Below are 25,322 nucleotides of genomic sequence, written 5' to 3'. Positions count from 1 at the left end.
CCAAGCCCTTGTTGACAACGCAATAGCTGAGCTGTCAATCATTCGTCGGGCCTCAAGTGGTGTGGTATGCATGTTTCGTCGTACACTCTATAAATTAAGACATGCTTTTAAACATGTGTGATCTTTCCGAGTTCGCGCTCCAGGACGTAATGATAGGTTTTCACGTTTGCTGTGCCCAAGCTCTGGCCATTTCCGACAGTGCTGAGAGTGAGCTTTGCATGCAGATAGGCACATCTGAAATCCAATGTTAGGATATTTAAGCGTATTTATTAAAAATGACAGCAGCAAAATATTGAACTAACTGGGAAACGTTTGCAGGCCAGGATGAGGATATTAGAATAAACTTTGGTTGCCGACACTACGGCTCATTCGAGAAGGCTGCGCAAACTTCGCGCGCAGTTGAAACTTCATCTCCGTTGTTGTACATAGAGATTAATTTGTGTAACTAAAAGAACCATATTTGCAGGTGCGGGTTAGGTTAATCTTTATAACACCACTACGCTGTAGTGAAGGGACACTGCAAAAAATCCTGAAGCTGGGCTTGTTAGTAGCAGTTTCTTGCAATAATTTAGTGCGTACGCTTCGCGAACACAAATAAAAAAGGGAAAAAAATGTTCCAGGCAGGCGCAACTACAAAGTATCCTTCATAATAGGTGCGTTGCAGAAAAACTGCCACTAATTTAGACGAAACGCCGAAACTAGCAGAGAATACGTTTATAATGCCAGGAAACGAGTTGAATTTTCCTAATTCTTTTATGATCTGTCTGTCTTTGGCTCTCCTCTGCGCTTCACTCTTTGAAACACAAATACCTTTGTACGTATCTAAGCGCGGTGCTCGGCGGTACAATTGGGATCGAAAGACGACTGCTGTGGAGAGGGCATTGCTGGCCCGGGAATAGGGGGAGGCGTACGCTATTTGGGGTGTCATGACATGGCGCAAGTGCTTGTGAGACGAGCCTCTACCACGTCATGCCGTACTCAGCCCGTGGTTACAATGCCACGCTATGCGGCACTGTCGAGGCGGCCGCGGCAACACAGGAGAGACTGCAATCAGAAGGCTCGGCTGGAAAAACGCCCGCTCGACACACCACTCGCTTGAACAGTGCTGCCGCAGCCAACTTTCGTCGTTCAGAAACGAACTGAAGTTAAACGCGAACCCCTCCGCAGTGCCGACGCACAGTTTTGGCCATTCACTCAAAGAATAGCCCACCGCACCTTTACGTATATTTTGAGGTTACTGCAAATGAGATTCAAGAGTGAAATTATATATAGGGGTCCTCATCAGCTTTTTTTAACACACACCTCTCACTTGGCGACATAAAGAGCCGCGAAATGTGTTAAGATAACAATCATGCCACTCTTTTGTTCTCGCAGGTAGGGGGACGATCAGTCGTTTCCTGATGTCCCCGATGCTGGGAAATTGTAAAAGGAAGGAAAGAAGGAAGGGAGGGAGAAGAAAGGAAGGAAGGAAGGAAGGAAGGAAGGAAGGAAGGAAGGAAGGAAGGAAGGAAGGAAGGAAGGAAGGAACGAACGAACGAACGAAGGAAGGAGGGAGGGAGGGAGGGAGGGAGGGAGGGAGGGAGGGAGGGAAGGAAGGAAAACCCGGAGACAAATTTAGAAATAGGTAGAATCGGAGGAACTAATTTGAACAAGGAGCAGTTAAAGATTATCGCTGATAGAATGGAAGACAAAATCAATAAATACCCCAACAAAAATTGGGATTACGACGAAATGATTGCGTTAATAAAGGGTAAGATGAATGAAGCAAAGCAATGAAACCGATGGAAAGGGAAGAAAAAGCCGAGAAGCTGGTGGAATAAGGGAATAAAAGAGGCTATTGACCAGCGAAGACAGGCGTCTAGAGAACATAGAGAAGCAAAAAGAACTGGTATGGAACCAGAGGTAGTGAAGGAGAAATGGGATATCTAACGGGGGAAAAACTATAAATGCATAAAATGGTGCAAACAAAGATCAAGCATAAAAGCGAACAATGGATGGCAGAAATACGGAAGAAGGACAAAAGCGCATCCAAGGAACCATGTGAAATTACTAAGTTCAAAAAACGATATCCATCAAAAATTCTTGATTGATGAGGAGGGGAGACATTTAGAAGGGAAGCACGCGTTAGCGCATATTCATTGAGTGATTAGTGAGAAGTTTAGGGCAATAGTGGTAGGGAAACCTGCATCGATAACATCAGCGCCGCAGAAGACTGCGGAAAGGAAAAAAAAGTTTGAGCAACCTTGATTGGAATAAAGCAGAGCAAAAGGTTTCCCCCCAGACAGCAGTGGGCCCGGACGGAATACCAATGCAGCTGATAAACCTGCTTAGGCCTAAAAGTAAGGAATCCTTTATGAAGGCAATAGATAAGGTAGACAAACCGAAGATAGACAAACCAAAGAAATACCAGAGGACTGGCTAGAAAGTAGGATGAATTTAATATATAAAGGCAGAGGCAACAAAGCCAGTATTGATTCATACAGATTCGTAATGCAGGCGACAAGATCAGAAATTCAAGAATGGATGCAAGAAAATGAAATACTTCAGAATGGAATCAGACAAGGCAGACGATTGGATGATAATTTGTTCATGATAACGCAATGCAATGAAATCGCGAAAGGGCAGAATAGACCATTATGGATTATGTTCTTGGACATTAAGGAGGCATATGACAACGTAAACAGAGAACTGCTGTGGAGAATGCTGAAACTCCAGTGATTAGATAACGAGTTAATACAGTTCCTTATAGCAATCTATAAGGGAAATAGAGTGCACCTTACATGGGAAGGACAGAAATGCGCCCAGCAGGTCAACACTCATCGGGGGCTGAAACAGGGATGCCCTTTGAGCCCAATACTGTTCATGCTTTACATGGCAGGGTTAGAAAAGAAACTGGAAGAAACTCCAGTAGGGTTCAGCCTAACCCATATGCTGCAAGGCGAAGTGGTGCAACAGCATATTCCGGGAATGTTATACGCAGACGACATTGTTCTTTTAGGTGATAACCAAACCGATATGCAGCGGCTAATAAATATTGGCGGCCAGGAAGCCAGCGACCTCGGGTTAGATTTCAGTGCAGAAAAATCAGGAATAATGGTTTTCAATGACGCTACCACTGACGCAGTGTCTATCCAGCAAGGTGAATTACCCAGAGTGATGGAATATAAATATTTGGGAGTGTGGATAAACGAAGGGGGTAACTACTTAAAAACTCACGAGGAGCAACTTAAGGGTGAGGGAAAGCGAAACGCAGCTATAATGAAGCACAGAGCTCTGTGGGGGTATAAAAAATATGAAGTGGGGAGAGGAATGTGAAAAGGGGTCTCTAGCCTCTTCCGCAAGGGCGTATTTTTTCGGTCTTCCCCTCCCGCGACTAGGGCTTGGTGCGTCGTCCCCCATAGGAATGGGAAATAGAGTTCTGGGAGCACGCGCTGACGTATACAAGACGCTCCCAAAACGTTCTATGATCCGTTTTCCTTTCTCAAAAACCTCCTTCAGCAGTGCTATTTCTCTTTCCCTGCGCGCGCTCCCCACCTCACACTGAGATTTTCTGTACACCTTCAACTTTATTAAACCCTTTCTGTACCTCGCGATGCGTGCTATGAAACGTGGAGATTTAAGGGTTTCGCCTTAAGATCTTCTAGAACAATAAGCATACCGAAACGTACGTGTGCAACCAACTACCATCGGTTTTGTACATTTAGACCCCGCATTTTGGAAATATGAAGCGTTGGCTCCGCTGACGAATGCATCAATGCCACATCTCTTTCAGATAGCACTGGAGCGAAGCACACGACAACGAAATTCAACCCTAGTGCTCGGCGTAGCATTCGTTTGGTGTCTACTTACGTTAAAAAGTTGTGCCGAAGTTTCTTGTCCACAAGGCCACCGCGATGACCGCGACTCGAGATCCCCGGCCTCGGTAACTTTAGAAGGTCGTTGCACACATAGCAGGCAGTGCCGGCATTATCCTAACGAGATTTGGTAATGCATCTGTGAAATGCAGGCCCAATCGGGTAGCTGTACAACGGTGTGTACGTCATCCTTAGACAGCGCTATATAACGTCCCCAACGTTGGAAGCGTCACGATAAAGGAGAAAAGCAACAAGCGCTCTCCAGATATGCAACAACTCCATTATACTGATCATATCGACCAAACATTCTTGAAACCTTGCAAGAAGAAGGCTACACGTACTGTGCTTTGCAGAATAATATTGGCTCCATAGAGTCAGCAGAGGGTGTTTCGGGACCCCGGTGACGTCTGCAAAGGTCGTTCGTGCGTCTCGCTCCAGAAAGCCGTGCCCGGCAGTTGTAACAGCCTTTGACATTTTGCAATACACTCTTCGTCCATTTGTAAAGAACAGCTGTTGATTTCTCACGACTATGACGGATGCACTCAAGGATTTTCCCGTGTACTTCTGCATTGTGCCCATTGGCGACGTCGTGACAACGGAAGAACACATGATCCGTTATTAACAAGTCCTGTGCAACTCGTGAAAAGCGCATGCCTTCAGCGAAAGATCGTTTTCTGAGGTCGGTATTTGATAGCCGCAGGAAACGATTCAAATTCTAAAACACCTAAGCACTCCTTAGGATGTAGCAGATGCGACAGCATTAGTGTTAAATTGTGGAACAGACACGCCGACATTGTGTGCGTCACCATGTTTCACAGCTGGTGTTGATGAAGGCGTTCCAAGAAGATGCTCGGCCAATTGTTCTGCGTGAGCCTCCTACAATTACGCACAAAAAAAAAACCGCGAAAAGCTTCCTTGAGTCTATTCTTTTCTGAAGGACGCACCCCCTCACGATGACACGTGCTGCAGAATAGCCAATGTGCACACCTGCACTAGAACGTGTCACAGCCATCACTACAAGCACCCTCATCGATCTGCCGAATTCGCAATAGCGCAGTGGTAGGGCCTTTGTTTCGAGACTGGAAAGGTGCAGGTTCGAATCCTGTTGGTGCATTGAGCATTTGTAGAGCTCCGCTCTTAAGCGCCCGCTGCTGTAGTTTCGCGTCGTCCCTCGGGGTCGGCCTCGTTGTAACCGAGCGAACAAAGATGACACCGACAATAGAGCGAGCAGGAAAGCGGAGGATGAAAATATGGAGAAAGTGTGAGGGGGAGCGCGGTATGCCAAGGCCGCGCGATACGTGCTCACAAGCGGCGACGCGCTACAATCTTGCGCTCGCCGTCGTGCCTTCGCTGGTGACGCGATCACTTCCGAAGACGGAGCAGCTTTGCGCCCCGTCGTTGCAGAAGACTGCAGTTGGTGCTGCGCTCAAACTTCGCATAAGGGAGTATCGTAATCGTCAGCCAATTTTTTCATATGCGAAGGATATCCTGCCCAACCTCGGCAAAAATTTTTGTGCCTATATTTCAACGTCGCAATTTTGTTGCCACTTTTTTGGCGTCGCCTTTTTTTTTTTTTTTTTTTTTTTTGAAGACGTTTCCAGCGCCCGCTGCAAAGGTTTTCTGCGATAACAACAGCGTGAACGCAATGCATATAGCATAAGTAAGACCTTTCGGAAGAACTCAAACTAGTGGAGTGGCTCATGCATGTAAACATTGTTCAGAACAATGCAAACCTTGGGTATATGTCGACAGAACATCGGCGGAAGACCGATGCACCGGTGGTAGGAAGACGCACCAGTGTCCCGTGCTTGAAAGCGCTTGTAGGGATTAAAGTATTCGTATGATAGAATGTAGCCTCATCATACAGTCCCTAGTTCCAACGACAGGCACAGTACAGATCCATGCGAGAGGATAGCAAGGAACAAAAGTAAAATATGAAGCAGCCATCCAAAATTGTTTTGAAATCCCGGAGCGTATACAGCACCCAGCGTCGAGACTTCTTTCCAGTCCGGAATTGCCTGAGTGGTACTATGCATGCGCCCGCAGGCCCTTGTACTGCAATAGACCCTTAAAGAGACTCTGCCACAATTCCGATAACCCCTTTCACTCTTTTCTTAGCGTCTGCAGGCATTTTCAACGCTACAGTTACGAACAGCACGGAGGGACACTGTGTGCTTTGCTCGTCACAGCAGAACTATCAGCGTTCCATTTATGCTTTGCTCTGTGGATTTTTCTGAACTGGCTATCGAATGCGTTTATTACCGCAACAGAAAGAATGCGGCCAATAGCCACATTGCTGTAATGACGTAATTCGCGCCCTCGTAGAACGCCAAGACTCGGGAAAGAAATAAAAAAACTTTTGAGCACGTTTCCGATTTATCTGATCAGCTCAGAGCAGTAATTTTTGGATGAGGTACTTTGTGATCCCCTAGTTTAAGTACCGGATGGGTTTGTTGGCTACTATCTGAAGGCATTAAACATTATGGAAAAAGTAAAAAAAAAAAAACGGTTGCATGGTTTCTTCAAGAACAGCGAGATATGCTCAGGACACAAATCATGTTTATGTTGAACTTCAGCTGTTGAGGAAAATAAGGTTTCAGGATGGCAAAACATCCGCTTTCTACATGCGCTAGACAGAGACGCCTGCGAGAGCATTGACAACTTTGGCTGGCTTTGCTAACGGCTGATAATGCAAACAATGTCTGGGGGAGGTCGTGCGGAGCATCGACTACGATGCAATACTGCGAACGCCAAGGACAAGCGCCAATCTGTCCCTGCAGGGGTCCGATAGTGAACGGTCAGCCTCTAGTCTTCTTACGCAGCGCGAGGATCTACACCGAAACTGCAGGCTTCCCCGAGACCGGTGCAAGCGTCCAGATCCAGGCGGGGCAAATTCCCTGATTTTCCTCTCCCATCAACCGATTTCTTGGTTGTAGTTCACCTTGCCCTCCTCTATACCAATCATCATCTGTTCCGCCGCTCTATCCCCCTCCTCCCCTTGTTAAGCCCTAAATTGATACCCCCGTGCGCCCCTATACCTCTCTCTTAGGCAGCACCGTAAATGAACGCGCTTACGACTCTTCCGTACAATGAATAGTTTTTTTGGGGAGCGTACAAGTCATCTCGAAGAGCTTCTGCTTAAAAGTGGTGCAACGCACCTAGTTGCGCAGTTAGTCATTGATGACGAGACGTGACAATTTGATTACTTGATCGGAGTATTTCATCTCAAATAATAAGTTTGGTCAGGCGTAATTTAATTTGTTTTTGGCAAATGGTTACAAAGATAGCGTTGATAGCACAGAATAAAAAGAGTAGACTATACGCTGGTTTCTCGTCTGTTAAACAGGTGGCGTTACACCGTAGCAGCACTTTACCAGTACCTCCGGAAGTTTATGCAGTAAAACCTTCGAACTTGAGCTCACCTCGACGGAATCGCGACTTAAATTAGTTTGCCGCCGAAAGGCCCAACCACGTATTCTCTTTTGTGGTTTGTTAATTCCCAAGAAAGTACCGCCTGGAACGATTCCTCGTCCCAGGGATAAGGAAGCAGTATTCTTCAGATGAAGATTTGCGAGATGATGCTACCAAAGCTCGTGAAATTGGGCATGTGGCCACGGATGGAGGTAATAAATGACTCGTCATTGTCATAACGTGGCTCATGCAACCGTTTAGGTTAGCCGAACATTCGCCCGGTCACCCTCCATGTAGTTACCGAAGAAATGTGGGTAAATAGGTCACATAACTGCATCCATGTAAATGGGGTTACCAGACACGTATTATATTCACGGGGAAAACGCAAACACATGGCTGCGATGGAAAAGCGGTTCGTCATACCTGTATCCACGTGCAGGTCACGTGACAAGAGCTCCGCAATTCCCTGATCAAATGATTCCTCGGAACTATTAAGAGTCTGTGTGCCTGAAAAAAAAGGACCGTTTTATTTTTCTCAGATCGTATATGCTCACACACTTCTGAGTAGATTTTTCCGGTGAATCGCTTGCCGTGTACTAGATTTTCCGTTGAATCTCTTGTCGTGTACTTGATTTTGCTCAGAAGTGTAAACCGAGGCTTATTTCGGGTTCGGTTCAGATTTAGGTACTCGCATCGCAGTTCGGTTCGAATGCTTTCTATATAGTTTAGTCTGGATCGACATGGTTCATCAGGCTTTATATAGTAAAGCAAAAAGAGAAGAACACTGGACTGACACATTGCAGGACTTCATTTTCGACGCCATATATCACTTGAAAAACATCTTAAGGCTTCGCTATTTTTATATCTCCTAAACCTATACGTGTCAGTTATGTAGCCGTGTGTGGGAACAATGGGAATACTGCATATTATTCCGATTGTTCCGCCAAAATTTGAATATCATAGTTTGGCATCGCGTAACTACTGTGAAAATGGGCCTTCCTGAACAACACGCCCTCCAACACGGCATCGTAACCGCTGTTGTGGCCGCCCTGCTCGGGTAGACATGTATGTTGCAAACAAGGTGGTTGCAACGTAGAGACTATAACAAGCAATCAAGTGCCTGCCAGGGCACGCCATCATTACGGCAGTAGCAGCTAGAGTAACGCAACCAGCGGGCCAGCCAACGTTCCGGCATTTTATCTAATTAACGCTTTTCGTATTGAGGGTCTGATTACTTCCTCGAAATAGCGTCACCCATCTTTCACTTCATGCAGTCTGTCCCTAGCCTGCAGAGATTAATCAAGCAGGAAACCATTAAGGTTTCTGTTAACGCCAAACGTGGCAGAGCCAGGGCTTAATGCACGAACAAGCAAAAATATAAGACCAGAAGATCAGTAACTGCGTTCGTTCGATTCGCTGCGTACCCTCAGTGCCGCAATATTTGTAATAAAACATTTTATTTTGCCAAATCAAGACACTCGTTGCATCGATTTGCGAGCTCTATTGATTTTTGTTGCGTTTTAAGAGTTCTCTGTAACAATTTTCGAGCGAATTGCCAGTTTTTCTACCCACAATTCCTTCTCTTGAGACGCTCTAACAAGCTTGTAGCGGTTAGACTGAAAACTAAGATTTTATGCGGCTGCAGCTTGCGCAATATTCCAGAACGTACGTGTTCTTGCAAGATTGGCCAAACGACCTCTCTTGCGTCCGCGCACAGTAAAAGAGGAAATGCCGACAGCACTTTGCAGAAGCGTTTCAGCAAAGAACTCGATCCCGCAAGTTCCGGGCCGCGCTGAATGTGGAATAAACGCACAGAAATCCGGTGGACTTGGCTGTGTAGAAACATAAAGCTATAGAACTAGGTCTCGACAGCAGAACTAATGAAAAAATGCGAAGAACGGCGTCAGAAAGGAGGTGGGGCATGCCGTACCCGAGAATTGCCCGGGAGTATAGGCCACAGGGAACCTCACCAATTTTACAATTTGCATTTTACAATATGCTCGTGAGAGCAATAAGACACCATGCCATAATAAAGCTGGCCTCTGTAAGTGCAATGTGGTACTGTTTATGCATCCTCCTAGTTTGACCGACCTACACACACACACAATAAACATACTGTTCTGTTTGTTGACTCAGGACAAACTAAATGCGGAAATAATTAAGTCCCTTCAAAAGCGGCACAAAACTGAACGATATGGCCACGTAGAAAACTATAGCACTTCCAAAAGCGCATCAGACTCGCCGCGATGGCTTAATGGCTAAGGCGTTGCGCTGCTGAGCACGAGGTCGCGGGTTCGATTTCCGGCCACGGCGGCCGCTTTTCTGATGGAGGAGAAAAGCAAAAACGCCCGTGTGTACTAGATTTCGGCTCGCGTTAAAGATCCCCAGGTGGTCAAAATTAATCCGGAACCCAGCACTATGGCGCGCCTCATCGCCAGCGTTGCATTGGCGGGTTAAACCCTACAATAAATCAAAAGTGCATCAGACTGCGCACGTAACTGCCCAACGTAAATGGACCGACATTTGAAACGGCCCATGCGAAGGATTTGGCTGAGGAAAAACATAATACACGAGAGAGGTTCCTAATGTCCATAACGAGTGCAGCAATCATTGTTGGACCTCTAGGTCCTTCAGCTGCGGCGCGATGCTCAGGAAGGGGAGCGACACGTCGTGATGCGATGAGGCTTTAATGTAAACTAGAAGAAGAAGTGGCGCGAGCCTACGCAGCCACGACAGCATGCGGCAGCTCGTGAAGAGCATGGTGAAATGATGATGATCAGCGTCGTCTGCTAGAAGGGGTGAAGACGAGGAAGTCACGACAATCATTAACAAAAAGATTAGAGTGACGACTGTGTATACTGGAGGTGAGGCGCGGGCGGATTCGACTGCTGTAAACCGTTGTAGACTGCCGCAAAGTGGACCAAGGAAAGCGGACCATATTTGGGGAAGACCACAAATCGCGATCGTTTTAAGATTTATTTCGCATATCTCGGAGTTGTTCGGGCTGAGGAAGCTTGACATGATTATTATTTTGTTGCAGCGGACAAAAAATGGCATAATTAGTTCGAGAAAACTCGAAAACTCGAAGTCACAAGTACTAATGATCAGAACGAACTCGAGAAAAACATTGAAAACGTGCGTAAGTGGTGTGTAGAATGGGGAATGGAATTAAATTTGGAAAAAAGTGTATATCTTTGTGTAACAAGAAAGAAAAACCCCAGTGAACACGTGTATAAATTAGGATCGTCTTCACTCACACAGGTTGACAGCTATAAGTACCTCGGCGTTACATTAACAAGCAACTTATCATGGAACTTGCACATAGATAATATTTGCTCGTCTGCCTTCCGGAAATTATGCTTCCTAAGATATAAGCTCAGAAATTCCCCTCCAAACGTTAAGCTTCTTAGTTATTTTTCTTTCGTTAGGCCGAAGCTGGAGTATGCGAGTATCGTGTGGGACCCCATACTAAACAAAACGTTAAGAAACTTGAAAGGATTCAGCGGAAGGCCATTCGGTTTGTTTATTCTAGGTTTTCGCGAACGGACTCCCCCACAGACCTAATGCTAGCTAATAATATTCCTTCCCTTCAGGATCGTAGAAAGACGTCCCGCCTTGATTTTCTGTCTCTTTTATATAATCGCAAACTTCCCCTTGACCCAACCCCTTTTCTTTCTCCATTAAACACAAGACCGACAAGACATCACCAACCAAATGCACTAACTCCGTACTTCGCGAGAACGGACACGTTCAAATTTTCGTTTTTTCCACGCACCATTTCAGACTGAAACCAGATAACCGAATGAAGTACTTGCGATACTGGGTAACTGTGCATTGTTTTTTTTGTGTATGTTTTGTTGTATTGCTCTTTGCATTGTACCATGCCCTCCTGCTTGGACCTAAGTGTGGTCCGCAGTATGTATTAAATAAATAAATAAATAAAAATAAAATTACGACGTGTTTTAGAGCTGTTCATCAGAATACCATGCCAGCATGAAACAGGCCGATATCATTCCTATTGTCATGGTTTTGTACTTTCCCTGACAGCACAGCAGCTCTTTGCTGTTTTTTGTAATGAACTCAGATTAGGTGACCCCATCGGAGATGCAGTCTGCTGCGTGAAACAAACATCGCTTCCAATTTCTATTGCTGCCGCTGTATATACGTCGTGAAATTTTGATATACCGACAGAGACGTATTGTGGTCTTGAGAGCAGCTGCAGTTTATGAACAGTAAAAGCGATGCATGTATTAATTTGAAAAACGCCGACAGGGGTAGGAGTATGGACATTGCGGTCCTTTATGCGAACAAGTGTAAATGTCATCGCAAGGCAGCCAGAGAACGACACAAAACAAACAGAAACGCAGGTGCTCTATGGAGGATGATGTGGGTGCAGAAACTTCGTTCGGTAAGGCTTGTTTGAATTCTGTGATCTCCGACAAAATGTTCAGTACTACGAATAATGTCGAACTGCAACCAAAGCTTGTATAGTGGCTGTAAGTTTTCCCTCACAGATTCATTTCAGTGTTTACAAACACAGATCTAATGTCAGCCTTGTGACGTTCCTAAATGAAGTTCAGTGCTCTAACAAGACGCCATCCCAAAGTTTGTAGTTCTAACTTACACGCTGAAAGCATGACAGCGACTACTCTTCCGGGATTAAATAGTTGACTGCCTAAGCTATCAATTGATAGCCCCTGTTTCACAATTCGATGTTTTTAACACTACAGAATGACTTTCTCCTAGTAAAATATTTACGTAATTGTTATTCCTAAGGTAATTGTTTTTTGCTGTAACCTTAAGGGGACCCTGCAACACTCTTTTCAACTTTTTTTGAAATCTTAAATGCTTGCAGCCCGTAGTCACCCAACACACCCAGCACTTACATTAGGAGGTCGCAAAGTACCTCAGCCAAAAATTACTGCTCTATGCCCGTCAGATAACTTGGAAACCCGCTCAAAAGATTTTTCTCTCTATCCCGACCTTGACGTCCTTCGACCGCTCGAATTACGTCACTAAGGCCATGTAGCGGCTGTTGACCGGTTTTCCTTCGCTTCCAGCAGCAATAAATGCTTTTCGATAGCAACTTTAAAAATAAAGCCACAAAAACAAAGCAGAAACGGAAGGCGTATCTGGTGCGACGAGCAAATCACGCAGTGCCGCTTCGTGCTGGCGATAACTATATCTTTCGCAGTGCTGCCAGACGCGAAAGAAAAAGTGAAAGCGCTTAACGAAAGTGTTGCAGTGTCATTTTAATTCGGTATCACTAAGCAATGCACTAGACGAAAGTCGCACATGTTATCAGGATTCGTCTCATTTTACGCCTTGCACTCTACTCCGCCACACGAGTAGAGCGGGTCTCATTTACATGGTCCCACAATACGCCTTAATTTACTTTCTCTATAAAGGGCCCCCCATCATGTTTTCAACCAAGGCTTCGATTGTAGTTTTCCCATGAAGACACAAGCACAGCGGCTTCTAGTCCCGCTTGCTTGCCGCATCCCACCGGAAGCCATATATTAAAGGGACACTGAAGTGATATGTAAACATTGCGGGATTACTAGCGCAAATTGTAGTCCGGAGTCCCCAGGCCATGTTTCGACCACTCTAGGCGCGTTTACGCGATTTTATTTAGTAGAAAAACTAATTCGAGAACGATGTCCTCCTCTCTTTACGCTCGCCCATTTTCTGTGGCGTTTTCGTGTGACGTCAGGAGGGGATGAGCTGGCAATTGGCTGCGCCACGGCTGCGCTACTGCACGGCTCCCCGGCCGACAGAGTCAGTCGGCCCAGCGTTTCGTCCGCCGGCCGCCGGCGGGTCGTCGCAATCAAGGAGGTTAAAAAAAAATTGCTTGGTCGCAATTCGTTCGCTTAGTTGAAACGAAGCCAGGACACGTTTGTGAATGGAAGTATGTGCCTTTCTTTACTTGGTTTGTTTCTACACTGTATCTAGCTCCAAGTCAAGGTCGCTTCACACAAGCGCTGCACATGCGACGCTTCGCTGACTGGTACGCCAGTAGGAAAATATAAGGCCTCTTGAAGGCGGGAGAAGAGTCAGCGAAGTCAATATAGGTACTAAGCAAATAAAATCATCTGATATTTTTACCGTACAGCGTAAAACTAGGGCGCGGGAAGCACGTTTTTGCGCTGGGCGAACAAGCACAGCGGTCAGCAGCACGGCTACGCATCTGCGAACGCTTTTCCGTCTACGAAATGCAATTGCTAGACGTGAGCTACTGTGGAAACTCGGGCGACGCTTACTGCACGATCGCAGTACAACAAATAGTCACCTAAGCGACTTGAAATGCCAAAACTAAATAAAAGTGTAAACCGGTTGTACAATATATACCCTATATTAGCAAGGCATTGGCGTCCCGCTCCGTGGCCTAGCGGTCTGAGGCTCTAGGAATTCACGGCAAATGTTTTGCGAGTCACGAGTTCGAATCCCCGCGGGTACGTGCTTTTTTTTTTGTAAGTTAACTTTTTTGTTTTCCGCCGATGTTTTCTATATTGAGTTCACCTTTTTTGGGGCCGCAACGTTCATGGCTACACGAACTAGTTCACAAAAAGCGCGCAGGCTGGCACTGGCGCGCTAGCGAGTTCTCGTTGGCGTGCTGTTGCCATAAGCACCGACTGCTTGCAGGCAGTGGGCACAGGCCAGAATGAACAGACCCTTGGCCTGGTGCGAACACGCTTTTTACGATACAGGCATGAGGGAGGCAAGCTCCAAATATGGGGGAAAAGCGCATGACATTTGGGCGTCTGCGGGTACGCGGAGGGCGTTCATGCACTGCGTAGGTCTCGGCTAGTGAATGCTACGACTACAAGCCGTCTTGGGAGGCTTATCTTGTGCATTTTACAGCCGACAACATGGCAGAAGCGCGGTACGATGATTACTGAGATATTGAGAATGCTCATCCAACAAAGCCATTGGTTATGTTTTACAGAACCGAAACCGAAACCGAAACTTGTGTGATTGCTAACCTTGGGCATCGTCCAATCACGGCGCCCCTCCTCTCAACGTCACAGCCTTAGTTGGTGCGGCCGCCGCAAACCGCGCATGGTAGTTTTTCTTCTTTCGCGCTTTGTAAAATAATTACCGATTTGTCAACCGGATAAACGATGAAAAGTGTGCTAATTTGAGCCAGTCTACGCAGTGCAAGCAAAAACGGGAGCTTGACAAATTCACTTCAGTGTCCCTTTAAGAGGGAAGCTGTTTAGCAATTCGTTGATTACGGCGTTTCACAAGACTCGGTATGGCAGTATGAAGAAAAGAAATCACCGGCCCCGGCCGAATTTGAACCTGTGTCTAGTAGATCAACGGAGTTAGAGTCAGTCGTCGTGCCCACAAAGCTACGACCCTGAGTTAGTACCCGAGGGTCAAACGGCTTACTCACTCTGCTGTGACTGTGCGGAGAGGAATCACGCGTCCTGCTCGACACAGAACACGTGATAGGGTAGACGTTGCACCTGTGCGCGCCTAGTTCAAACGTGTTCGTTCCGTTAGTTCATTCTGCTTCTTGGATTTGCTTTTTCTTCGCCGTTATACAGTCATGTCTCGTTAATATGCACGCCTCCATTCCCCAGAAAAATCGTCCATAATGAGATTCGTTCATAATAAGGAATCAAGGTAAAAAACGCCAACATTAAGAAATAATCCTTCCAAATAAGAACACGATTTATTCAGCGAAAAAACGAGAGGTGAGTTTGCACTGATGCCTTCGATCGTACTGTAGTGTCCAGAAAGCGCACCACGTCGGCTACTTGAAGTGGGCATTCTGCCTGTCCCTCCTGTTAATGGTACAGCCGTCTGAAAGCCACGGCGATATTCACGTCGAGTAATGGTTGGTCTGTATTCCCCGTTGGCTGCTCCTGCCGACACGGAGCTTTCTCCGAGTTTATGTAACTGTTGGGAGGACCCGCCGACAAGCTCCAGGATCTGCTCGTCTCTCACAGACTCCAAGGCGTTGGTCTCTTTCTCTATTTCCAAGAAGGCCACTGCTTCTTCATCTGGGTTTTTTCCACCCAGCTGTTTATGTGCTTGCAGCCTTGCCATTTACGTGCAGCGAATATTTGCACGAACTATTGTCGGCCTGTTATCTTGTCCTGGGCCTCAGGACTTGCTCTTTCCGGCATATGCCGCGTAGGACACTCTTGTTTGATAGGGATAGGGTGTCACCCCATGGTCACTACCCAAGGGTGTTGTTCGCTGATCATGAATGTTCTCTATCTAATTCTATGGTACTTCAAGGAAGAGCGTTCCGGATTAAATGCGTGCTTCGGCTTTTTGTGCTTCGGCCAACAGTGAATTCCTAGCACGCGCTGGGACCTCTGGGGGTGACCAGTCATTGTTTCTACTTTTTACTTTGTGGGCCCGTGTCAATAATAACGAGACAAAAATGCCTGTAATTACCCGTTTCGTATCCAAAAAAGCCGTCCATAGTCCGGACTGCAGGTTTTTCTATTAACCGGGCAGAATTGCATGGTGAGAGACTGGTCGCCGAAAATTTCGTCCATATTGCGGGGTGTCCATAATAACGGGATCCATATTAACGAGACATGACTGTAGCAACACAAATGGAGTAAAGGTCGTTGCGGTAGCGAAGAAGAAGCAAATCGGCTGCAATCGTGGACTTAAAACCGTCGGGATGATCGTGAAGATTGCGTAGAGCTTCGGTACCTTCAATTCTTACGTGTTTGTGCGATCTTCCTTTATTTTTATCTGAAGCTTCCCACACTTCAAAATTGTTCAAATTTCCCTGCAGTGATTTCACATTATTTAAAAGTATAAAAATAGATGCACTGGAACCAACCGCCAAGGCTCAGAATTTTCAGCAATGTTGCATATAGATTTTTAAAGTGACTGCTAAGCTACTGTTTTCAACAAATTGGTACGAATGATTCTTTCAAGTCGATAACGCTCGATTTTAGTTCCTATGTTTGGAAGCGTTTTCAGGTTCTTTTTTGTATTTGTTGTTTCATGGGCAAATGGTAACATTACGACTTACGATGATATTCTGGTTCGGTTCGACATCCTGAATTAATTATCTTCCGCCTTGCTTCGTATTAGTGAAACCATTTCACCAAGCAATCTGAGCCTTAGCGAGCGCTCGCTCATCAGTGCGCGAAACTTGTGCTCGGTAATGAAAAGGCAACAACGGCATAACGAAATATCGCACGACCAACGGGCCTCCGATCCAAGTCAGGACTTACGCTTTCACATTTCGTTAATTGCGACCACAGGAGGGCTACTCGCAATTATTTTGCTGCAAGTTACGCCGTGCTCTCACTCTGGATGCAACAAAGATGGATGCAAAAGGGCTTGCACAGCTTAAATCCACGTTGGGAAAATCGGAATTCTGAAATTTGGCGAAAATAGATGCTGAGAATAATGACTGAAGACTTGGAACGGTTTAGATAACTTTCTCTTGCCGCACGCGTCCCGCCCTAAACCTGATGTCTCCCACGCGGCTGTCCCCACTCTCATCCTCATTGATATCACTTCCTCACCTTGCCCCATAATTTGAGGGTTCGGGCCATGGGGAGGGGGGGGGGGGGGTATAACTTTATGACGCTGGGCTCTCGTGAAGGTGCCCAACCCTCTCGACATCACATCGCCTTCACCAGACCAGAAGCCTGGGTCCAACTGTACATTTACCTAGTTCCGCCAGCAGCGGCGCTTCTTAGCGCGCAACCTACGCCAGCGCAGCATCATCAACCCTGCTGTCCCCGCGCCCGGCCACCTCCTCATTCGACCCTTTCCTCCGCGCCGACAGAGCAAATGATTGAGCCGCGTACATCAATTTACAAACGGTTGTGTGCGTTTGAATTTGAAGATTAGTGGAGCGTGACGAGTGGCCTGATTGCGTTACGCATTAAATCGCACTGTGCGTTTGAAAGGGGGCTAAGAACACGCTGCCCCCTGTACAGAACAATGAAGCATCCCCTGACCTACGCTAAAGATAGCTATATGTTGAAATTTCGAGACTACCTCCGAAGGGGGTTGTAAATATTGAAAACTAATGAGGAAAGTTCATTTCAATCGGGCATTCTCCAAACTTATGATATTCTCTAGATAACTATTGATTTGGAGTTTTTTTATTACACATCGTCTTCGTGTACATTTAAAAATGATTTAATTCTTTAGCTTTGTGTTTGTTGTTTCCAGTTTTGAGGATTAAGGATATTTTTTCGGGACATTTAGACCCTGGATAAACAATTTTAGGCTTTTCGAAAAGCTGCTATGCGTGGCAGTGCAGCTACGTAGCTCTTTAATCCTTATCCACCCAGCTGAGTCGATTAGGACAAAATTTACGAAATGATGGATTGACTAAACCGAGTTTTTGTACACCGATGAAGTGCAGCTAGCTGGGCCAGTTGGTACATACTTACGGATGGGAAAACCAGTGAGAGAGACAGAGAAAGAACAGACTTTATTATCATCCTTTTTAAGACGAATGCACCGCGCGGGAATGTCCGGTCTCTTCGTCCCATCATACGGCGGTCAGGAACCCGTGGTCCATGGCGGCGTCCTCGGCCAGTTGGATGACAGCAGCTTGCATCTCGGGAAGAGACCTGAGCAATTCGGCCTCCCACTCCTCGCTACTTCTTATATGTATTACTTGTTCAAAGCCCTGTAGTTTATTGGGGCATTGCCAGGCCATGTGTTGTTGTGTGGCTGCTGCAATGTTGCAGCACCACTTTCATTTGTCTGTGTACCTATGGGGATAGCGGCGGTGAAACAGGGCGGGATCTCAGAGGTACAGCACTCGCCTCGTATGCGGGAGGTACCGGGTTCGAATCCTGGTACCGCCGGGCACACACCGGTTTCTTTGAAGGGTACAGGCGTCCCTGGTTGAGTGCGGACCCTTCAAAGGGGAATCCACGCCTAGAAAGCTGCCTTTACCCTAGCGAGGGCCCCTGACCCTTGTCCATCTGGCCGGGCCCCGGCCATCACCCCACGTTGCGTCATTGCCGGGGGTGAAAGAGTCTGGCGGCATGTCCTGCCACAGGCGGTTGCGAGTTGAGCGTACACCGTGGCTGTGGAAGGCACCATGTGCGTTCGTGTGCCTTGGTGGCGCCGGGTACCTACCGGTAAAATAGGTATACAAGCAACACCCTGGCCTGGCGCTCAGCCCTTGTGTGGGACTACAACGCTTGAGAAATTCACCCGGCTTGTACGGGAAACCGTCCCTATGGAAAGGGGCGGCTGCAAAAACGCAAGAACGTTTTTTTGTGGGCAGCACGAAATTTCAGTCAGCTCAGCCAAAAAAAAAAATACGCAAATACAAGGAGAGACAAGCGCGGCCAACGTGTGTGCTGTCTCGTTTCTCCTTGTGTTTACGTCTATTTTTTTTTTTTGCTGGTTTTCCCATCCGTCATTTCGTATACCATTTACTTCCCTTGCTTAATTGTTCCTTGTGTCAACAATCAACGAATTACAAGGCTGTGCTCTTGACGGTAAGGATTACCGTCGAAATTAAAGAAATTGCGTACAGCCGCGACATTTGTTAAACCTACGGGGACTGGTAAGACTCCTTTGCCGAAGCCATGTATGCAAAAAAGGGGCAAATGGCCTCACTATCTTTAAGCTCACTGCTAACTTAAGTCCCCTTTCTTGGCCTAAACCGCCACCTCAATATTGAGTTCGGCGTCCGACAGGTGAGGTCATGTTAAAATCGAACGACTATATAACCTTTGGTCATTCTCAATTTCTATTTGACCTCACGAAAACGCCACGCATATAATTGAGTTCTCTTTTTAATCAGAGGTTTCTTTTTGCTTTTGTGAAGGCGTATTGCTGTTCATGCAAGTGAAACAGGAACCACACCACCTCACGAAGTTTTTGTAACATTTACCAGAAGCAATTATCACCCGCCGCGGTGTCTCAGTGGTAAAGGCGTTGTGCTGCTCAGCACGAGGACGCGGGTTCGTTTCCCGGTGCGCCGGCTGCTTTTCTGATGGAGGAGAAAAGCAAAAACGCGTGTGTACAAGATTTCGGCGCACGTTAAAGATCCCCAGGTGGTCAAAATTAATCTGGAGCCCTCCACTACGGTGCGCCTCATCGCCTGCGTTGCGTCGGGGCGTTAAACCCTACAATCAATCAATCAATCAATCAATCAATCAATCAATCAATCAATCAATCAATCAATCAATCAATCAATCAATCAATCAATCAATCAATCAATCAATCAATCAATCAAACAATCAATCAATCAATCAATCAATCAAACAATCAATCAATCAATCAATCAATCAATCAATCAATCAATCAATCAATCAATCAAATCAATCAATCAATCAATCAATCAATAAAAAGCAATTTCAGCAACCCGCTAAATGTGCTCCCAGAAAAAAATAAAAAAGAGCCAATTTCTTGTGCATCCTGCTAAGCATTCTATAAGTGCGACAGTAGTCTTAATCAGGGCAGAATTATTAGCGAATTAGAAACAAATATAAGACGTCTATAGCAGGTAAAATGAATCTACGATTTCCCTTGTTTAAGGGAATAGTTACCGGGAAAAAAAATGTTGCAAATTTATCGATAAAATTTTGAGGGCGTTTGTCTGAACAAAAAAGAAAACTTTCTTTTCAGGTTAATGAGTAAAATATTTACACACAGAAAAAAGTATCGATGAAAGGAAGTCGACTGTATTTTTATTTCATTTAAAGCAGAGTTCCGACTGAAAGCGGGGCTGGTAGAGGTAAAAAGCTGCGAGGTCACTCACTCCGCTGGTCCTAACCTGCTACTTTAACTGCAGGAGAACTAAAATGAGCACGTTAACGGAAATTTGAGATTGAGGCCATCTCCTGTAATTGAGACCTCACGAGGCTGCCTTCGTTAATGTATGTGCCCATATCAATACCAGAACATATCGGATGCTTGGATCGTTGATGTACTGGAGGTATATTATTTCGAGGCCCCATTTTGTCGACTCCTTTGCGTTCATCTGCTGGTGGGCTCAGTAGTGGAGAATTTGCGTATAATATTAACGTGCAGCTTAAGCAGTGCTGACGCTTTGGACTGCCAGTACTGGTGGGTAACTAAGCATAATGATAAGAGGAAAGGAATAACAAACGTCAGAGTAAAGTCATAATACTGTTCCCCATTATTTTTGCACACACGGAATCGAAAAAAAATTTCGGTCCTTCAGGATTTGCAGCCAGCCAGTGCTTGAGCTTCATCCAAGTAAGGGTGATTCTAGGGGCGTAGTCGAGAGGATACAGCTGCCCTGTGGTGCCGAGCAAAAAGGTCGTGGGCAGGGAGATTCAGCCAGCGCCCATAGGGGGCGACATTATTAATGGCTTTATCGGGAAGGCGCAGCACAAAGACCACTCCAAGGCCTTTCAGAAGTGCCGAACGAGGAACAGCTGCCTGTGTCGGCGGCAGTCCGAATTAATCCTCCTCACCTTCATTCAGGAACATTTGTTTCACTTCGGGCCGATACGCTACCAGGTCAGTGGACTTGAGCCGTGGGCCGGGTCGAATTGCATCGGTGGCAGAGACCCTTGCTTTGAGGACCCCGTTGAGACTCGCCAGCCGCGCAGTAGTGGTGGGGCCGGCAGTGGAGATGCCGTTGCAAAAGGCGGCGGAAGATGCCCTTTGTTGGCGACAGCGAAGCGTCCGAAAGAGTGCATCGCTCATCTGTGAGAGAACTTCGCGCCTGTCAGAGACATCTAACGGGAAAAAAACGCCTGCGATGTTCGTGTTCCCTTGTCCTTTTGATGTCCGACTCTATGTCAGCACTTACGGCCACTAAAAAAAAAAAAAAAAAAAAAACTTTACGCAGAGCGTGACGTAATGTGTATCCCTTTAATTCTGACCACGCAGCTGAAATGAACAGCGCGTTTTTCTCTTTCAAGTCATGCATTTGCTACCGTGGCTTTCTGAAGCGACAAAAATTACAAAAAGTATGGCTGATTCCCTAATATAAGCATGAGATAAAAGCAGGAACAAACACATATATTTCCTCTGTGAATTTTTTTGGGTGTTTAGAAGCAAACGGATAACAGGCAATCGCGGCAATATCGCAGCCAGTCTAAAAGGCGCTTAAGTGTCGTTCCCCTGTGAGTTGAGCAGCGTGACGCTGATGGTGTGTACGTGTCCATTATAACCGCTCCAAAACTTAGAAATGCAGTTTCTCGATGACGATGGCCACGATCGGCAGAAACATACTTCCAAAGAACATTTCAATTGCATTTCAATCGTTTCTCTTAAAACTGAGCGAATCAGCTGTTAAGTAACCGCGGCGAAGCATGATATATTGCAACACACGTCCATCATTTGGAAGTAACCATTTACCTGAATGGTGATTGTTAGAGTACATGAATTACTTTCCCAGAAATTTCAGGGAGAGTGGACAGAGAAAGTTGGGAATTGAAGCACTGGAAAATAAAAAAATTGGCTCCAATTCACGCTGTGAAGGTGGTTCGACTGCGACGCTTTAAATGACACCTGCAACGATTACCCAGGCGTCGACTGGCGTCTTTACTTTCCGTGGTCTACCCTTGGTAGCCTGAAATGAACAAAATGAGTTGCTATGCCGGTCTCCCTTTTTATATATGAAAGCGTGGTGACGCCACTATTTGATTTCTATGCTGTTGGGTACTTTTGCACTCGGCGAAGCTTATGCAACCGTACTCTTTACTGGGAAACACACGCGAGGAGAAGTAACGTGCTTTGCTTTATTCGCAGAGGCGGTTATCATACATTATGCAGATTGCACTGCACACGAGGGCTTTGAATGAGCGCAGGTGGTAGACCCGCCGCTGCGCTCGTTGAGTACACCGTCTGTCACCCCGCCTCCCGTCCACGACTTAGCTTAGTCGTTAAGACGAAGGGACGTCGCTCCGTTTCTCGATTACGGACCAGGTTCCATTCCTGGCGGTGTCAGTGATTTCTCTTTTAAGCCTGGCGTTTTCTGCTGACAACGCCACGACAATTTCATTGGCTGGTAGAGGTGGTTATGCATCCATACCGAGTCTGTAGCACCGAGTAGTATAGATCATGGAGTATCTTACAATATACACTAGAGAGGAATCTGGCGCTAGCGTCTATGCGGCTCACATCAAGGCCGTCTGTGTCGTCATGGGCTGCCATTAGATCATGCGCTCGCCTAAGCTTCATCATTGGCTTGGATTGAAACGTTTCAGTGGCCGCAAATTTAAACAAAGTGCCACAAAAACGCGAACAGTAGTCAGCAATTATGTAAGCGGGAAATAAAACAGGCTGTTTTAAAACTAAGAAAAAGGAAGTAAAGCGTATTTTTGCCGGAACGTTTGTGCCTAGTATTTTGCAGGCCAAGGTGGTAGTCACGAACAATGCTAATATTTGGGGGGGAAATTTATTAGAGACTCTGATTTTATTAATTTTACCATTTTTCAAATAGTAAGTTGTTTGAAGAGTTTGGAAAGATTTTTGAGCGTGCCTATAAAAACGTCCCCTTCGTGGTGGACCGGTGCACCGACCGTCAGCAACAGTTTAACAAGAAAAAAGAAAATGTGGCGTTAAACAGTCATGGACGAATACAAGATAGGACAGATACAGGTGCCCGTATCTGTCGTATGTTGTCTTCGTCGAAGTACATTTTGTTACTTTTTTTCGTCAGCTACAACTTTCGCGGCGGCATATTACCCGCTCAGTCATACGTCCTTCGACTGCGGCATGACCAACATCACCTGCGATCACGCAGTGCCTGCCTTTTCACCGTACACGGCTACCACAGAACAGGGAGGATTACGGCTTCCTCGTAGCTCGAAGACGTGTAATGCATAGTGAAAAAAGCAAATCCCGAAAACCACTTCCGAATCCAATTGTCATGCCAAACCCAAGCCAGAAAGGGGGGTCTTCCCACAACCACCTACGACGACATGGATTACCAGGCGCAGTTTCCTCTGTAGTATACCTACTAAGAAACTATATGGTATACAGCCTGCCAGGTTGCCAATAACGACGCCTAGTCTTAATAGCCTGCCCCAGCTATGCTCCGAGTTAGTTGTTTAAGGCGGAAAAACTCACGATGAAGCGTTTCCGTTACGGGTGACGTCCAGGGCACAGCAAATTCGTTTTGTGTGGCGTTACTTCCCTTTCACGGGGGGTATAGGTGTAGATCTTCCACGGATTTCTTCCCGACATGACACGCCGACATGACACGGCGCGCTCAGCACTGAACTAAACATGTTCAGAGTACAACTGCACCTATGCAAGAGCCGATAGCAGGGAAAGCGAATGGAACAATCGACGCCTACCGGCTGGCTGTGCACGTCATCGTAGTGACGCGACGTCTGTGGGGGAAGTGGTTCGTGTAGACGTTATTTGGGCGTTGTTAAAACCCACTAAAAGGCGTCCTACTATTGGAGGGATAAAGCCTGTCCCCCAGTAGGCCACGACGAGTGAATGCGATAGTGTCAGCAGGAAATCAATATCTTCAAACCTAAACCTTCACATTCGGTTTAGCTGAAGCCCAATGTTTGCCTCGTTCTGCTTTAGTTCCGATGTCGGTAGGCCTGCCTGTTTCTTGACAAAAGCCAGACTATCATTTATCCTTCTTCTTCCTGAAGTTCTTCAGTTCAAGTGCATAAGTATACCCTAAATCTAAGGAGAACTGCATGCGCCGTTTCAGTGGGAGCAACTGTCTCTGACGTACGTATATCACTCTTTTTACCGGGAGGAATCCATACCGCAGTCCCGTTCGCTACATAGAAGTCATTTCAGTTATAGGGTCTTTCTTGAATTGTAATTTTGAAGACGAATTACCAAAAGTTTCCATAAAAGTATCTTCATAGCAGTTTTTTCACCTTGCAGAGCAGCCACACGACGCCTCAACCTCCTCACAATTGCTTTTTCAGCGGTGTGATTAGGCTAGAAGCGTATATTACTTCTAAAAGAGCAGAAATACGGCCTCATCAGTCCCCCATTCAGAAAAGCATGTAACTTGCCTTCCGCATTAGCAGCGTTGCCTAGTATTAACACAGCGTACTTAAGTCCAGCATGTTGTATTGCTTATTCTTAGAAATAATGAAAAATTAAGGGCGGAAAAAAAAAAGGAAACTCACACTAACACGTAAGATTGGAAGGTAGCGAAGCTGGTACGCAACCTTCACGACCATCACGACGGTTTAAGTCCACGTTGCAGCCGATTTGCTGCTTCGCTGCCGCAACGACCTTTACTCCATCATTGTTGCTATAAGTGTGAGCTCCCTTCATTATTTTGGAAGTGATAATCATTGGACATCACCTCGGAGGTGCGTACTCTATGGCGTGATGATTGATGATTATAGGGTTTAACGCGCCGACGCAACGCAGGTGATGAGGCGCGCCGTAGTGGAGGGCTCCGGATTAATTTTGACCACCTGGGGATCTTTAACGTGCGCCGAAATCTCGTACACACGGGCGTTTTTGCTTTTCGCCACCACCAGAAAAGCGGCCGCCGCGGCCGGGAATCGAACCCGCGACCTCGTGCTCGTGCTCTATGGCGTGTCTTTCTCGTTCCGAGTAAGTGCTGCTACGTTTATGGTGAACGCTGGAGTGCTTTATTTTTTTGGCCAATCTTTGCCAATCTCCCTAAGTTGGTATGCTTGGCTGGACCAACGTGCGCCGAGGACGCTGGGCGGCCGCCGCGAGGCACGCACACGCGAGCGCTCGGCATTTGATCGGTTTTTTGTAACTGCCGGGCGGTCGCCGAAGTCTTGGCCAATCTCCCTAAGTGGGTATCCTTGGCTTGACAAACGTGCGCTGGGGACGCTGGGAAATCGTCGAGGGTCACGGGCACCCGAGCACTCGGCATTTTCTTGGTATTTCTAATTGCGCACAGGAAAAATTACATTTGCTAAACAGCTTCGTTGTTAAAAAATTCTCGCACACGAAACATCAAAAGCAGTGGACGGTGCATAGATGGCCCGCAGACGATAGGGGCGACACGTTCTGTTAATTGGGGGCTATTAAACGAACTTACATTAACGTAGAAGAAGGCATATTGATTGGAAGTCGCGTAAATTAAGTGGAACCGCTCGGCCGAAGTACCGAAACTTTTTTAGTTTACACTTGGAGATAGGCATC

General features: G+C 46.4%; 1 long non-coding RNA gene across 1 annotated transcript in view; it reads right to left on the bottom strand.

The window, feature by feature from the left end:
- Positions 1–20,967, bottom strand: part of LOC144170512 (uncharacterized) — a 56,245-nt gene extending 35,278 nt beyond the window's left edge. Inside the window, exons 1-2 of the long non-coding RNA XR_013322625.1 lie at positions 20,675–20,967; positions 7,689–7,772 (exon numbers count right to left, since the gene is read on the bottom strand). This is a non-coding gene — a long non-coding RNA (uncharacterized LOC144170512). The remainder of the gene's footprint in view (positions 1–7,688; positions 7,773–20,674) is intronic.
- Positions 20,968–25,322: the final 4,355 nt, after the last annotated feature.

The sequence above is a fragment of the Haemaphysalis longicornis genome, unplaced genomic scaffold (genome assembly GCF_048455015.1).
Source record: "Haemaphysalis longicornis isolate Haplotype H1 unplaced genomic scaffold, Haemaphysalis longicornis Haplotype H1 scaffold_1, whole genome shotgun sequence".
Taxonomy (NCBI): domain Eukaryota; kingdom Metazoa; phylum Arthropoda; class Arachnida; order Ixodida; family Ixodidae; genus Haemaphysalis; species Haemaphysalis longicornis.
Note: the sequence above shows the minus strand (reverse complement) of the source record. Positions and strands in the feature narration are given on the sequence as shown.